The following is a 14,371-nucleotide window of genomic DNA, read 5'->3' as shown; positions in this document are numbered from 1 at the left end:
CTCCACTGAGGCGCTCGCCCAGCTCAACTGGGGCGCAATCGCAGTGGTTCTCCCAGTGCTACCTTAGCCGATACAACGGAACGTAAGGTACCAAAACATGGGAGCCGGGCAAACCCAACTATTGACCCAAGACATGATTCGGAGCCGATGCATATAATGCTATAAGTTCGGGGTGCCGCACTTGTGAAAGTGTTCGGACTTATCGCACCATGATGTGGGAAACATAAGCCCCTGGTGTATTTAGCCGTACCAAAGTGTACGGATGCAACATGTCATAAATGAACATATGTATTAAGAAAGGAATGCAATTGTAAGCAAAAAGGTGCATTGTTTATTCAGGAAATACTGCTGTGGATGCAGAATGATACAAATGGTGCAATAAGCAAGGGCTGAGACTATTAAACATGTCCCCCTCCAGGGGTAGGCTGCGGAATGGTGTATAAAACAGATTTAATGCTCATAATGGAGACCACCTGGATATTCATCGTAGCCTTTCTCCTTCCCCGGCTGTTGTATCGTGAGTTCGGCAAGTCTACAGCCGGACAGGGCCTCTGATGAACGGGGTCCTGTGGGTAAATAAAAAAGAAAAGAAAAAAGAACGACACACTTGAGAGCCCCTGGTGTGGTTAAGCCGCATTCTGGGCCTATCGTAGTCGTGCCCCTCCCCCTATGCCCATGGTATCTTCAGAGCGTAATGATGTACGCGAAGGACCTGTCTTGAAATTTTGTAGGGGCTGGGGTTGGGGCCGCATTGCTACGCGTGCTCGGAACGTGCCAAGTAGTCTTGTTGTAGGTTACTCCGAGCGCGTTTAGCCGTGTCCGGTCGCTTGATGGCCGGACTCGAGAATTGCCTTAAGAGGCTGCACTGTACTTCTGCCGCGAGAGCCACTATATGTTCCTCCGTTCGGAGAGAGCGTTCAGTGTTTCCGTTGACCGTGATGACTCCTCGAGGGCCTGGCATCTTGAGCTTAAGGTATGCGTAGTGCAGTACCGCGTTGAATTTTGCAAACGCGGTGCGTCCGAGCAGAGCATGATAGCCGCTGCGGAACGGAACTATGTCGAAGATTAACTCTTTGCTTCGGAAGTTATCCAGGGATCCGAATACCACTTCCAGTGTAACTGAGCCTGTACAATTGGCCTCTACACCTGGTATGACGCCTTTAAAGGTCGTCTTTGTAGGTTTAATCCGTGAGGGGTCTAAGCCCATTTTGCACACTGTATCCTGATAAAGCAGGTTCAGGCTGCTGCCGCCGTCCATCAGGAATCTGGTGAGGTGAAAACCATCCATGATTGGGTCTAAAACCAATGCGGCAAATCCGCCGTGGCGGATGCTGGTGGGGTGGTCCCTTCGGTCAAAAGTGATTGGGCAGGAGGACCATGGATTGAACTTCGGGGCAACTGGCTCCATCGCGTATACATCCCTGAGTGCACGCTTCCGCTCCCTTTTGGGTATGTGGGTTGCGTATATCATGTTCACCATCCGCACTTGTGGGGGGAAACCCTTCTGTCCTCTATTGTTCGGTGGTCGGGTCTCTTCCTCGTCATCGCTATGCAGCCCCTTGTCGTTGTTTTCGGCAATTAACTTGCCTGCCTGCTTGAATACCCAACAGTCCCTGTTGGTGTGGTTAGCTGGCTTTTCGGGGGTGCCGTGTATCTGGCATGAGAGGTCGAGTATTCGGTCCAAATTGGACGGACCCGGAGTAGTTCTTTTGAATGCCTTTTTCCGTTGACTGGGTTTAGAGCCTCTGAATCCGGCATTGACTGCCGTATCCTCGCTATTGTCGCCGTTAATGCGACATTTGTTTTTGTTGCGACGTGGCCTGCCATTGCGGTCCTTGATATCCGGACTGCCAGAATTTTTACTGAGGTTGTTGCTGCGTGCTAGCCAGCTGTCCTCGCCCGCGCAGAAGCGGGTCATGAGTGATGTGAGGGCTGCCATGGATTTCGGCTTTTCCTGTCCCAGGTGCCGGGCAAGCCACTCGTCGCGGATGTTATGTTTGAAAGCCGCGAGGGCCTCCACATCCGGGCAATCGACGATTTGATTTTTCTTGGTTAAGAACCGTGTCCAGAATTGTCTGGCCGATTTGTCTGGCTGCTGAATTATGTGGCTTAGGTCGTCAGCGTCTGGTGGTCGCACGTACGTGCCTTGGAAGTTATCGAGGAATGCGGCTTCCAGGTCTCCCCAACTCCCAATTGACTCTGCTGGCAAGCTGTTAAGCCAATGCCGGGCTGGTCCTTTAAGCTTGAGTGGGAGATATTTGATGGCGTGGAGATCATCACCACGGGCCATGTGGATATGAAGGAGATAGTACTCGATCCAGACCGCAGGGTCTGTTGTGCCATCATAAGATTCAATGTTCACGGGTTTAAACCCTTCGGGGATTTGATGATCCATTACTTCATCTGTGAAGCATAGTGGGTGTGTGGCGCCTCTGTATTGGGCGATATCACGACGGGGTTCAAAAGAGCTTTGTATATTTTGTTCGGCCCGGCCGGACTTACTGTGTCCGGCGCGACGGTTGTCGTCGCGTATCATGGGGCGCCCACGCGATCCATAGATCGATCTTGATTGTCTTGCCTTATCCTCCAATATATCTCGCAAGTCCGGAGCATTCCCCTGTGGCCTTGTGCTTTTCGAGCGATGCCGGGGTACGGTTCTGGTGGAGGGCCTAGAGGCCTCTCTGTCGCGGCCACGGGGTGGTCGGTCAGCCATATTGTCTGCTGGTGATGCAGGTTCATATGCCTCCTCCTCTAATCAGGGGAGCAGCTTGCGTTTAGGGTAGCTTTTGGAGGGGCGGTCGAGCTCATGCTCTTCGGCCGCAAGGACTTCAGTCCATCTGTCGGCTAGCAGATCTTGATCAGCTCTAAGCTGCTGCTACTTTTTCTTGAGGCTGTTTGCCGTGGCCATAAGCCTGCGTTTAAAATTCTCTTGTTCGACGGGATCCTCAGGCACGATGAATTCGTCGTCGTCGAGGCTTGCCTCGTCTCCGGAGGGAGGCATGTAATCCTCTACTTCTTCGTCTGCTGCCTTCTCATGAGGGCTGGCGTCTCCGTCCTCCTGCGCTAAATCTTGCTGGAGGGGGTTGTCTTCGGCACTGTCTGGGGTGTTATTATCTCCGGCGCCGGAATCTCCATTCTTGCTTTGGCGGGATTTAGAGCGGCGTCGCTGACACCGGCGCTTGGGCTGTTTCTTGGAGGGGTCATCCTCCACTGTTCCTTCGCCATTCCCATCCTTTGGGATATCCACCATGTATATGTCATATGATGAGGTGGCTTTCCAGTGCCCAGTAGGCGCTGGTTCTTGGTCGTCTCCGGCATCGTCGTCCATACCGTCGATGTCTTCGGAGTCAAAGTCTGGCATGTTGGTTAGATCGTTGACAGTGGCTACTAAGTGGGTGGTGGGTGGGCTTTGAATTTCTTCGTCGTCCGCATCCCAACCATCTTGACTGCAGTCCGGCCAGGGCTCTCCTGATAACGAGAGATACCTTAGCAAACTCAAGATGTCGCCGAAAGGTGAGTGTTGAAAGATGTCCGCAGCGGTGAACTCCATGACCGGCGCCCAATCGGATTCGATTGGAGGGGGCGCGGGAGGTTTGGAGTTCGGCGAGGAGTCCGGCACCTCGGAGTCACGAGCTTCATGAGGGACTAGGTCAGTGTTCGGCTCTATCGCCGTAGAGGTTGCAGCCCCCGAGGCGGTGTCTAGCCACCTGTCCTCGATCTGCGCAGCCGGCTCTAAATTGAAGATCGGAGCAGACTCGTGTGCGGCCTCCAGGTTACTGTCCGGCTGCAGAGCTAAGTCATGCCCGTCGTGACAGTGCGGCGCGCTTGGCTGTGGCTCGAATCCATCGAAGATCAAGTCCCCGCGGATGTTAGCCGTGAAGTTCAAACTTCCGAATCTGACCTGACGGCCAGGGGCGTAGCTTTCGATCTGCTCCAGATGGCCAAGCGAATTGGCCCGCAGTGCAAAGCCGCCGGATACGAAGATCTGTCCGGGAAGTAAGGTCTCACCCTGGACTGCGTCGTTATTGATGATCGAAGAAGCCATCGAGCCTATCGGTGACGACACAGAGGAACTCTCAATGAAAGCACCAATGTCGGTGTCAAAACCGGCGGATCTCGGGTAGGGGGTCCCGAACTGTGCGTCTAGGCGGATGGTAACAGGAGACAAGGGACACGATGTTTTACCCAGGTTCGGGCCCTCTTGATGGAGGTAAAACCCTATGTCCTGCTTGATTGATATTGATGATGTGGGTATTACAAGAGTAGATCTACCACGAGATCAAGGAGGCTAAACCCTAGAAGCTAGCCTATGGTATGATTGTTGTTCGTCCTACGGACTAAAGCCATCTGGTTTATATAGACACGGGAGAGGGCTAGGGTTACACAGAGTCGGTTACAATGGTAGGAGATCTACATATCCGTATCGCCAAGCTTGCCTTCCACACCAAGGAAAGTCCCATCCGGACACGGGACGAAGTCTTCAATCTTGTATTTTCATAGTCTTGGAGCCCGGCCGATGATGATAGTCCGCCTATCCGGACACCCCCTAGTCCAGGACTCCCTCACCAACCCTGCATAATTGTTCTTAGCACATGATCATCAGTATCAGGTAGGACCTAAACACCCTTAAGGTAAAATAGCATAAAACAATATAGACCCTGACTCTCCATTATGAAGAATGGAGATCATCCTGTCTCCAATTCTTGCGCTTCACCTCCTTTTGCTTCCAAGAAGCTCCTTACGACTGTCCATACATTTTTTCCATTCTTTGATTGTCATGTCTCCACTTCTTTTAGAAATCCGGTATGGACAGTTGAGATTCATAGGACGACCTGGTTGTATGTTCAAAACATCAAGGCGACCGTGCATATACATCAGATGAGGCACACAATCATTCGGGATTATCTGTTGAAAAACATAGTAATAACTTCATAGTTAGTAATGATGTACTAGTTTTAGAAGTATGCAAAAAGATGCAGGGATGTCATAACAGTAAAAAATCTTACAAGGGTATCTCCATGGTAGTTACCATAGTTTAACACGTGCACTAGTGGCACGTATTGACCAGAATGTTGAGGAGTTCGATTGTAGACATTGTAATTCTCAAGATCGGTACAAAATGCGATCAGATGATTTTTCTCCTTATAAGTTAATTCGGAGCCATTGGTGTAGTGGGTTTTGTCTACCATCTTCCGCACATTCTTTGAAGAATGAAAATAAGTTGTGAATGGAAATAAGTTGTCAACTATTTTGAAATAAACAATATAAATTACTTAATAACTATGTTAAGCTCACATGGGGGAAGAATTGGAGGTGTATCCACAAGGACCCAAATGTCCATATTGTCTTGCTTGATTGTAGGATCACCAAGATCCATGGTGACAAGCATACCCTCATCAAAACCATACATCTTGCAAAGTGCTTCCCAATTTTTGCAACCAAAATGGGTTACATTCTCAGCATTGTATATCTTTACTTTAAAATCCACACCATGATGGGTCCTTAGGAGAATTTTTTTGGTTTCCATACTTTCATGGTCTTCAAAACCCATCCTCTCGAAGACATAGCGTCTTGCATAGCATGGGATAAGCTAGTCGAATTGGAAAAGATGAAAATACACGTTAAAATAGTTGAAGTCGTGCTTAATTACGAAAAAAATTATTGTCGTCGTTGCGTACCGTATGAACATCGAAGGTCTCCTCGAGCTTAATGCTGAAGCGCCGATCTTCGTCCAGCTCAATGAACCTGTCGCACATACCTCGGTCGTCGTGGCACCAGTCACACTCCCCCGGGCGGTTTTCATCGTCCGAGTACAACATTTCCGGCCTAAGTTCATAATTCAAATATTAAACTTGTACAATTAAATATATGTACTAAAAACCTAAATTAGATCATTATTATTAAGCACGGGTTGACTATCAGTGATGGTACGTAGCTCCTCCTTTCATTCCTGAGTGCATTATTACACCAAATTGTCTAGCACACGGGAATGAAGGAGAAGCTACCCCCACGATGGCGTGGATGATGGAGGGGGCTCCTAGATTTCTGCATAGAGTGCTCTTCAATTTTAGCATTCAAAGTAGGAGTACTTTTCCAATATGAGCATTCAATAAGCAAAACCAAATCGTAAAATAAAGTAGTATTCAAATTAGCATGCATTCAATTATAACCAAAAGTACATCATCTCTTGTGTTGGACATCGTCGAATATTATCACTAATACTCCTCGAATACTATCATACATATAGCATCGCTAATTAATACAGCTAGAACCGTAGCACCCGACGGGTATCACCGCGGGCGGTGGACACCCAATGATAAGGAACCATCACAGGATCATAGCTTCAGTGAGATCCCTGAAGAACCTGCCAGGTATTGTCAAACTTGCCCTCCAATGCAACCATGTAGCGACGTACGTGCTCGTCCTCCTCCTGACACGGTGACGTACCACCTCCACGGTGTCCGGAAGCCTCGGCACCATCACTGGCCCACGCGACCGCCACCAAACAAGGATCGGGTCAACAACGGGCTGCCTCCTCACCAACATACGTCCCCCGGAAGGTAGCACCTCCCAATACCAGCCCGGCGTAGCCCAGTCCCGAACATGGCCCTGATCAAGCAGGCCTCCACCGCCGAGTCGACGACACCGAGGATGCGGGATAGGCATCGTCGACGTCGATGCAGGAACTACTTCTATATATAGTTAAACAAAGTAGTTTTATTAATTAAATCAACTAGTTCAACTACTAAGCACTTACTATAAATAAATAAAGTAGTACTTACTAAAAACAGACTACTTCTATATAGAGTAAAATAAAGTAGTTTATTAAATCAACTAGCTAATTCAACTATATATGAAGCACTTACTATAAATAAAATAAAGCAGTACTTACTAAAAATAAACTAGTTTAACTATAGTTCTCTTATTTTTTCCTTTTTCCTCTATTCTAAATATGAAGATATTCATAAATGACTTTGATCATGCACAATTTTCCTATACATACACAATATGAACATATACATAAATTGACAAAGAAAATACTATGAACAAAAAATCATTAAAATTCTATGAACAAAATTACAACAGAAAAAAATCATAAAAATTCTATGACCAGAAAAAAATCATAAAAATTTGACATATTCGATCTTTGCATATATATGAACATACAAACATGCATATTCAACAATAATATCACCAAAAAAATCTATTAACAAAAAAATCTAACACAATATGAACAAATTAATTACACGATATGAAAAAAATCTAACAAAAAAAAATCTATGAACTACACATCTAAATTACTATACACATCTAACAAAAAAATCTATGAACTACAAAAAAATCTAAAAAAAATCTAACAAAATCTAACTCAATTAACTACACATCTAAATTATACTACACATCTAAATTAACTACTACTAACATCAAATTAAATTAGCAAAAAATTTGCTCACGGCGACGGTGTCGGGGACGGCGACGGCAGGTGCGGTGCGGGCCGGGGCGGGGCGGCAACGGGCAGGGGCCGGCAGGGTCGCGGGGCACGGGGCGGGGGGCGGCGACGGCGTCGGGGCAGCGCGGGACGGTGTCGAGGCGGCGCGGGACGGCGCGGGGCAACGACGGCGACGGCGAGGCGGAGACGGGCAGCCTGGCGGCGTCGGGGCGGGGAAGAACGAACTGAATGAAATTTTCACGAGTGCCAGTTTTATAGGCAGAGCATTGGTCCCGGTTCGTGGCACCAATCGGGACCAATGACCCCCTTTAGTCCCGCTTGGTGCCACAAACCGGGACCAAAGGTCTCTTTTCAGCAGCTCAAAGGGCGGGAAACAGAGACCTTTGGTCCCGGTTGGTGGCACCAACTGGGACTAAAGGGGGGCATTGGTACCGGTTTGTGCCACGAACCGGTATAAATGCACCCCTTTAGTCCCGATTGGTGCCACCAACCGGGACCAAAGGTCGTGTGGTGGAACTGGCGCGTTGCGATGCTATGTTTAGTCCCACCTCGCTAGCCGAGAGGGGCTCGGAGTGGTTTATAAGCCCTGCCGAACCAACCACTTCGAGCTCCTCTCTACTACAGGCTTACGGGCCTAAATTCACTCTTTGTGCTTGTGGGCCTATTGGGCCTACTGCGGGCCTGCATCCTGGCCCTAGTAATGGGTTTCTAGTCGTATGCAGGCCGTGGTGGCCCTGTAGGTGGCACTTTTTTTAAATTTTTCCCAGTTTTTTTGCTTTCTTTTTGTTTCTAATTACTTATTTATTTTCTTTTACGATAATTCTTTTTGCTATTAAAGTTTGTAACAAAATTCTAATTACTTATTTATTTTCTTTTATGATAATTTTTTTGCTTTTAATGTTTTGAAAAAATTCTAATTACTTATTTATTTTCTTTTATGATAATTCTTTTTGCTATTAAAGTTTGTAACAAAATTCTATCTAATTTTAGTTTCAATAATACTAGAGGTTTATAAAAGCTTTTTAGTTGATTCCTTTAGTACCATCATCTAATTACTTATTTATTTTCTTTTACGATAATTCTTTTTGCTATTAAAGTTTGTAACAAAATTCTATTTACTTATTTATTTTCTTTTATGATAATTCTTTTTGCTTTTAATATTTTGAAAAAAATTCTAATTACTTATTTATTTTCTTTTATGTTAATTATTTTTGCTATTAAAGTTTGTAACAAAATTCTAATTACTTATTTATTTTCTTTTATGATAATTCTTTTTGCTATTAAAGTTTGTAACAAAATTCTAATTACTTATTTATTTTCTTTTATGATAATTCTTTTTGCTACTAAGGTTTTAAGGCTGGGGCCCCACGAGCACCTTTTAGTACCGGTTCGTGGCATGAACCGGTAAAAGAGTTTTTTAGTTGATTTTTTCTGCAGCTGTTTTTTAGTCCCACCTCGCCAAGTGAGAGGCACTCGCAGCGGTTTATAATCCCTGAGTGTATAGACGATGAAGGGAGAAGCGCAGTGCTCACCTGCACGTTGGCCTGAAGCTAAGCAACGTGCAGGTGAGAATTGCGCCTCTCTTTTATTTTGGCATGGTATCATCATTTCATCCACATAGCATATGTAAGAAAGTTGAGAGGGTTACGACAAAAACTGGATGCACTTCATGTACAAAACGGACAATCTCTTTCGAAGTATCAGGATTTCATACGGAAACTTGTCTGTTACAACATGCATTTCAAATGAACTACAAAAAGGTTGAAAGTTGGCATGGTATCATCATAATAGTTGTGAAGAAAGTCTTCACTTTTTCTTTGCTTGTGTCCTTTCCTTATTGTGCCGTAACCATGGATAATCTTCATCATTTATCAGGATGCTTGGGTCAGCCTTGACTTTGAAGGGAGGAATTTCATGAAACTTTTCATAATCTTCAGACATGTCTGTCTTGCCCTCCACTCCCACGATGTCCCTTTTTCCTGAAAGAACTATGTGGCGCTTTGGCTCATCGTATGATGTATTCGCTTCATTATTTTTTCTTTTTCTTGGTTTGGTAGACATGTCCTTCACATAGATAACTTGTGCCATATCATTGGCTAGGACGAACGGTTCGTTAGTGTACCCAAGATTGTTCAGATCCACTGTTGTCATTCTGTACTGTGGGTCTACCTGTACCCTGCCTCCTGACAAATTGACCCATTTGCACTTAAACAAAGGGACCTTAAAATCTACTCCGTAGTCAAGTTCCCATATGTCCACTATGTAACCATAATACGTGTCCTTTCCCCTCTCGGTGGCTGCATCAAAGAGGACACCGTTGTTTTGGTTGGTGCTCTTTTGATCTTGGGCAATCATGTAAAATGTATTTCCATTTATCTTGTATCCTTTCCAAATCATAACAGTCGAAGATGGTCCCCTGGACAACGAGTACAACTCATCCCAAACAGTGTTTTCATCTCTGAGACGTGTTTCCAACCAACTGCTGAAAGTCCTGATGTGTTCGCATGTAATCCAGTCGTCGCACTGTTCCGGGTGTTTGGAGCGCAGACTGTTCTTGTGTTCATCGACATAAGGGGTCACCAAGGTAGAGTTCTGTAGAACTGTGGAGTGTGCTTGAGACTAAGAATATCCGTCCTTGCATATTATTGTCTCCCCTCCAAGCGTGCCTTTTCTAGTCATTCTCCCCTCATACCATGATTTAGGGAGACCTATCTTCTTAAGGTCAGGAATGAAGTCAACACAAAACCCAATGACATCCTCTGTTTGATGGCCCATGGAGATGCTTCCTTCTGGCCTAGAGCGGTTACGGACATATTTATTTAGGACTCCCATGAACCTCTCAAAGGGGTACATATTGTGTAGAAATATGGGGCCCAGAATGACAATCTCGTCAACTAGATGAACTAGGACGTGTGTCATGATATTGAAGAAGGATGGTGGGAACACCAGCTCGAAACTGACAAGACATTGCACCACATCACTCCTTAGCCTTGGTATGATTTCTGGATCGATCACCTTCTGAGAGATTGCATTGAGGAATGCACATAGCTTCACAATGGCTAATCAGACGTTTTCTGGTAGAAGCCCCCTCAATGCAACCGGAAGCAGTTGCGTCATAATCATGTGGCAGTCATGAGACTTTAGGTTCTGAAACTTTTTCTCTACCATATTTATTATTCCCTTTATATTCGACGAGAAGCCAGTCGGGACCTTCATACTAAGCATGCATTCAAAGAAGATTTCCTTCTCTTCTTTGGTAAGAGCGTGTTGGAGAACGTAGTAATTTTAAAAAAATTCCTACGCACACGCAAGATCATGGTGATGCATAGCAACGAGACGGGAGAGTGTTGTCCACGTACCCTCGTAGAAGCGTTAGAACAACGCGGTTGATGTAGTCGTACATCTTCACGGCCCGACCGATCAAGCACCGAAACTACGGCACCTCCGAGTTCTAGCACACGTTCTGCTCAATGACATCCCTCGAACTCCGATCCAGCAGTGTGTCTAGGGAGAGTTCCGTCAGCACGACGGCGTGGTGACGATCTTGATGTTCTACCAACGCAGGGCTTCGCCTAAGCACCGCTATGATATTATCGAGATGGATTATGGTGGAGGGCGGCACCGCACACGGCTAAGAGATCTCAAGGATCAATTGTTGTTGTGCCTAGAGGTGCCCCCCTGCCCCCGTATATAAAGGAGCAAGCGGGAAGGGGGCGGCCGGCCTAGGAGGGGGCGCACCGGGAGTAGGACTCCCTCCTTCCTTGTTGGTGTAGGAGAAGGGGAAAGAGGGGGAGAGGAAGAAGGAAAAGGGGGCTGCGCCCCTTGTCCAATTCGGACCAGAGGGGGGGCGCAGGCCTCCTTCCTTTTGGTCTCTCTCCTCTATTCCCGTATGGCCCAAATAAGGTCCATATACTCCCCGGCGAATTCCCGTAACTCTCCGGTACTCCGAAAAATACCCGAATCACTCGGAACCTTTCTGAAGTCCGAATATAGTCGTCCAATATATCGATCTTTACGTCTCGACCATTTCGAGACTACTCGTCATGTCCCTGATCTCATCCGGGACTCCGAACTCCTTAGGTTCATCAAAACTCATAAACTCATAATATAACTGTCATCGAAACCTTAAGCGTGCGAACCCTACGGGTTCGAGAACAATGTAGACATGACCGAGACATGTCTCCGGTCAATAACCAATAGCGGAACCTGGATGCTCATATTAGCTCCCACATATTCTACGAAGATCTTTATCGGTCAAACCGCATAACAACACACGTTGTTCCGTTTGTCATCGGTATGTTACTTGCCCGAGATTTGATCGTCGGTATCTTACTACCTAGTTCAATCTCGTTACCGGCAAGTCTCTTTACTCGTTACGTAATACATCATCCCGCAACTAACTCATTAGTTGCAATGCTTGCAAGGCTTACAGTGATGTGCATTACCGAGTGGGCCCAAAGATACCTCTCCGACAATCGGAGTGACAAATCCTAATCTTAAAATACGCCAACCCAACATGTACCTTCGGAGACACTTGTAGAGCTCCTTTATAATCACCCAGTTACGTTGTGACGTTTGGTAGCACACAAAGTGTTCCTCCGGTAAACGGGAGCTGCATAATCTCATAGTCATAGAAACATGTATAAGTCATGAAGAAAGTAGTAGCAACATACTAAACGATTAAGTGCTAAGGCTAATGGAATGGGTCAAGTCAATCACGTCATTCTCCTAATGATGTGATCATGTTAATCAAATGACAACTCTTTTGTCCATGGCTAGGAAACATAACCATCTTTGATAAACGAGCTAGTCAAGTAGAGGCATACTAGTGACACTATGTTTGTCTACGTATTCACACATGTATTACGTTTCCGGTCAATACAATTCTAGCATGAATAATAAACATTTATCATGATATAAGGAAATAAATAATAACTTTATTATTGCCTCTAGGGCATATTTCCTTCAGTCTCCCACTTGCACTAAAGTCAATAATCTAGTTCACATCATCATGTGATTCAACACCAATATTCACATCTGTATGTGATTAACACCCATAGTTTACATCGTCATGTGACCAACACTCAAAGGGTTTACTAGAGTCAATAATCTATTTCACATCGCTATGTGATTAACACCCGAAGTGTACTAAGGTATGATCATGTTTTGCTCATGAGAGAAGTTTAGTCAACGGGTCTGTCACATTCAGAGCCGTATGTATTTTGTAAATATTCTATGTCTACAATGCTCTGCACGGAGCTACTCTAGCTTATTGCTCCCACTTTCAAGATGTATCCAGATTGAGACTTAGAGTCATCTGGATTAGTGTAAAAGTTTGCACCAATGTAACTTTTACGACGAACTCTTTTATCACCTCCATAATCGAGAAACATCTCCTTAGTCCTCACTAAGGATATTCTTGACCGCTGTCCAGTGATCTACTATTAGATCAAAATTGTATTCCTTTGCCAAATTCAGAGAAAGGTATACAATAGGTCTGGTCCATAGCATGGCATACTTTTATAGAACATATGATTGATGCATAGGGAATGACTTTCATTCTCTTTCTATTTTCTGTCGTGGTCGGGATTTGAGTCTTACTCAATTTCATACCTTTGCAACACAGGCAAGAACTCTTTCTTTGACTGTTCCATTTTGAATTACTTCAAAATCTTGTCAAGGTATGTACTCATTGAAAATCTTATCAAGCGTCTTGATCTATCTCTATGGATCTTGATGCTCAATGTGTAAGCAGCTTTACTGAGGTCTTTCTTTGAAAAACTCTTTTCAAACACTCCTTTATGCTTTGCAGAAAATTCTACATCATTTTCGATGAATAATATGTTATTCACACATTCTTATCAGAGAGTCTATAGTGCTCCCACTCACTTTCTTGTAAATACAGGCCTTTCCAAAAGTCTGTATAAAACCATATGCTTTGACCAACTCATCAAAGCGTATGTTCCAACTCCGAGATGCTTGCACCAGTCCATTGATGGATCGCTGGAGCTTGCACATTTTGTTAGCACTTTTAGGATTGACAAAACCTTCTGGTTGTATCATATACAACACTTCTTTAAGAAATATCCATTTAAGGAATGCAGTTTTGACATCCATTTGCCAGATTTCATAAAATGTGGCAATTGCTAACATGATTCAGACAGACTTAAGCATCGTTACGAGTGAGAAAATCTCATCATATTCAACACCTTGAACTTGTTGAAAACCTTTCGCAACAAGTCGAGCTTAGTAGATAGTAACACTACTATCAGTGTCCGTCTTCCTCTTGAAGATCCATTTATTTAACATGGCTTGCTGATCATGGAGCAAGTCAATCAAAGTCCATACTTTGTTCTCATACATGGATCATATCTTAGATTTTATGGCCTCAAGCCATTTCGCGGAATCTGGGCTCATCATCGCTTCCTCATAGTTCGTAGGTTCATCATGGTCTATTAACATGACTTCCAGAACATGATTACCGTACCACTCTGGTGCGGATCTTACTCTGGAAGACCTACGAGGTTTGGTAGCAACTTGATCTGAAGTTTCATGATCATCGTCATTAACTTCCTCACTAATTGGTGTAGGAATCACTAGAACTGATTCCTGTGATGAACTACTTTCCAATAAGGGAGAAGGTACAATTACCTCATCAAGTTCTACTTTCCTCCCACTCACTTCTTTCGAGAGAAACTTCTTCTCTAGAAAGGATCCATCTTAGCAATGAATAACCTGCCTTCGGCTCTGTGATAGAAGGTGTACCCAATAGTTACCTTTGGGTATTCTATGAAGACGCACTTCTCCGATTTGGGTTCGAGCTTATCAGGTTGAAACTTTTTCACATAAGCATCGCAGCCCCAAAATTTAAGAAACGACAACTTTGGTTTCTTGCCAAACCACAGTTAATAAGGCATCGTC

Source organism: Triticum dicoccoides, chromosome 7B, assembly GCF_002162155.2.
Source record: "Triticum dicoccoides isolate Atlit2015 ecotype Zavitan chromosome 7B, WEW_v2.0, whole genome shotgun sequence".
Classification (NCBI taxonomy): Eukaryota; Viridiplantae; Streptophyta; class Magnoliopsida; order Poales; family Poaceae; genus Triticum; species Triticum dicoccoides.
This window is presented reverse-complemented; position numbering follows the sequence as displayed.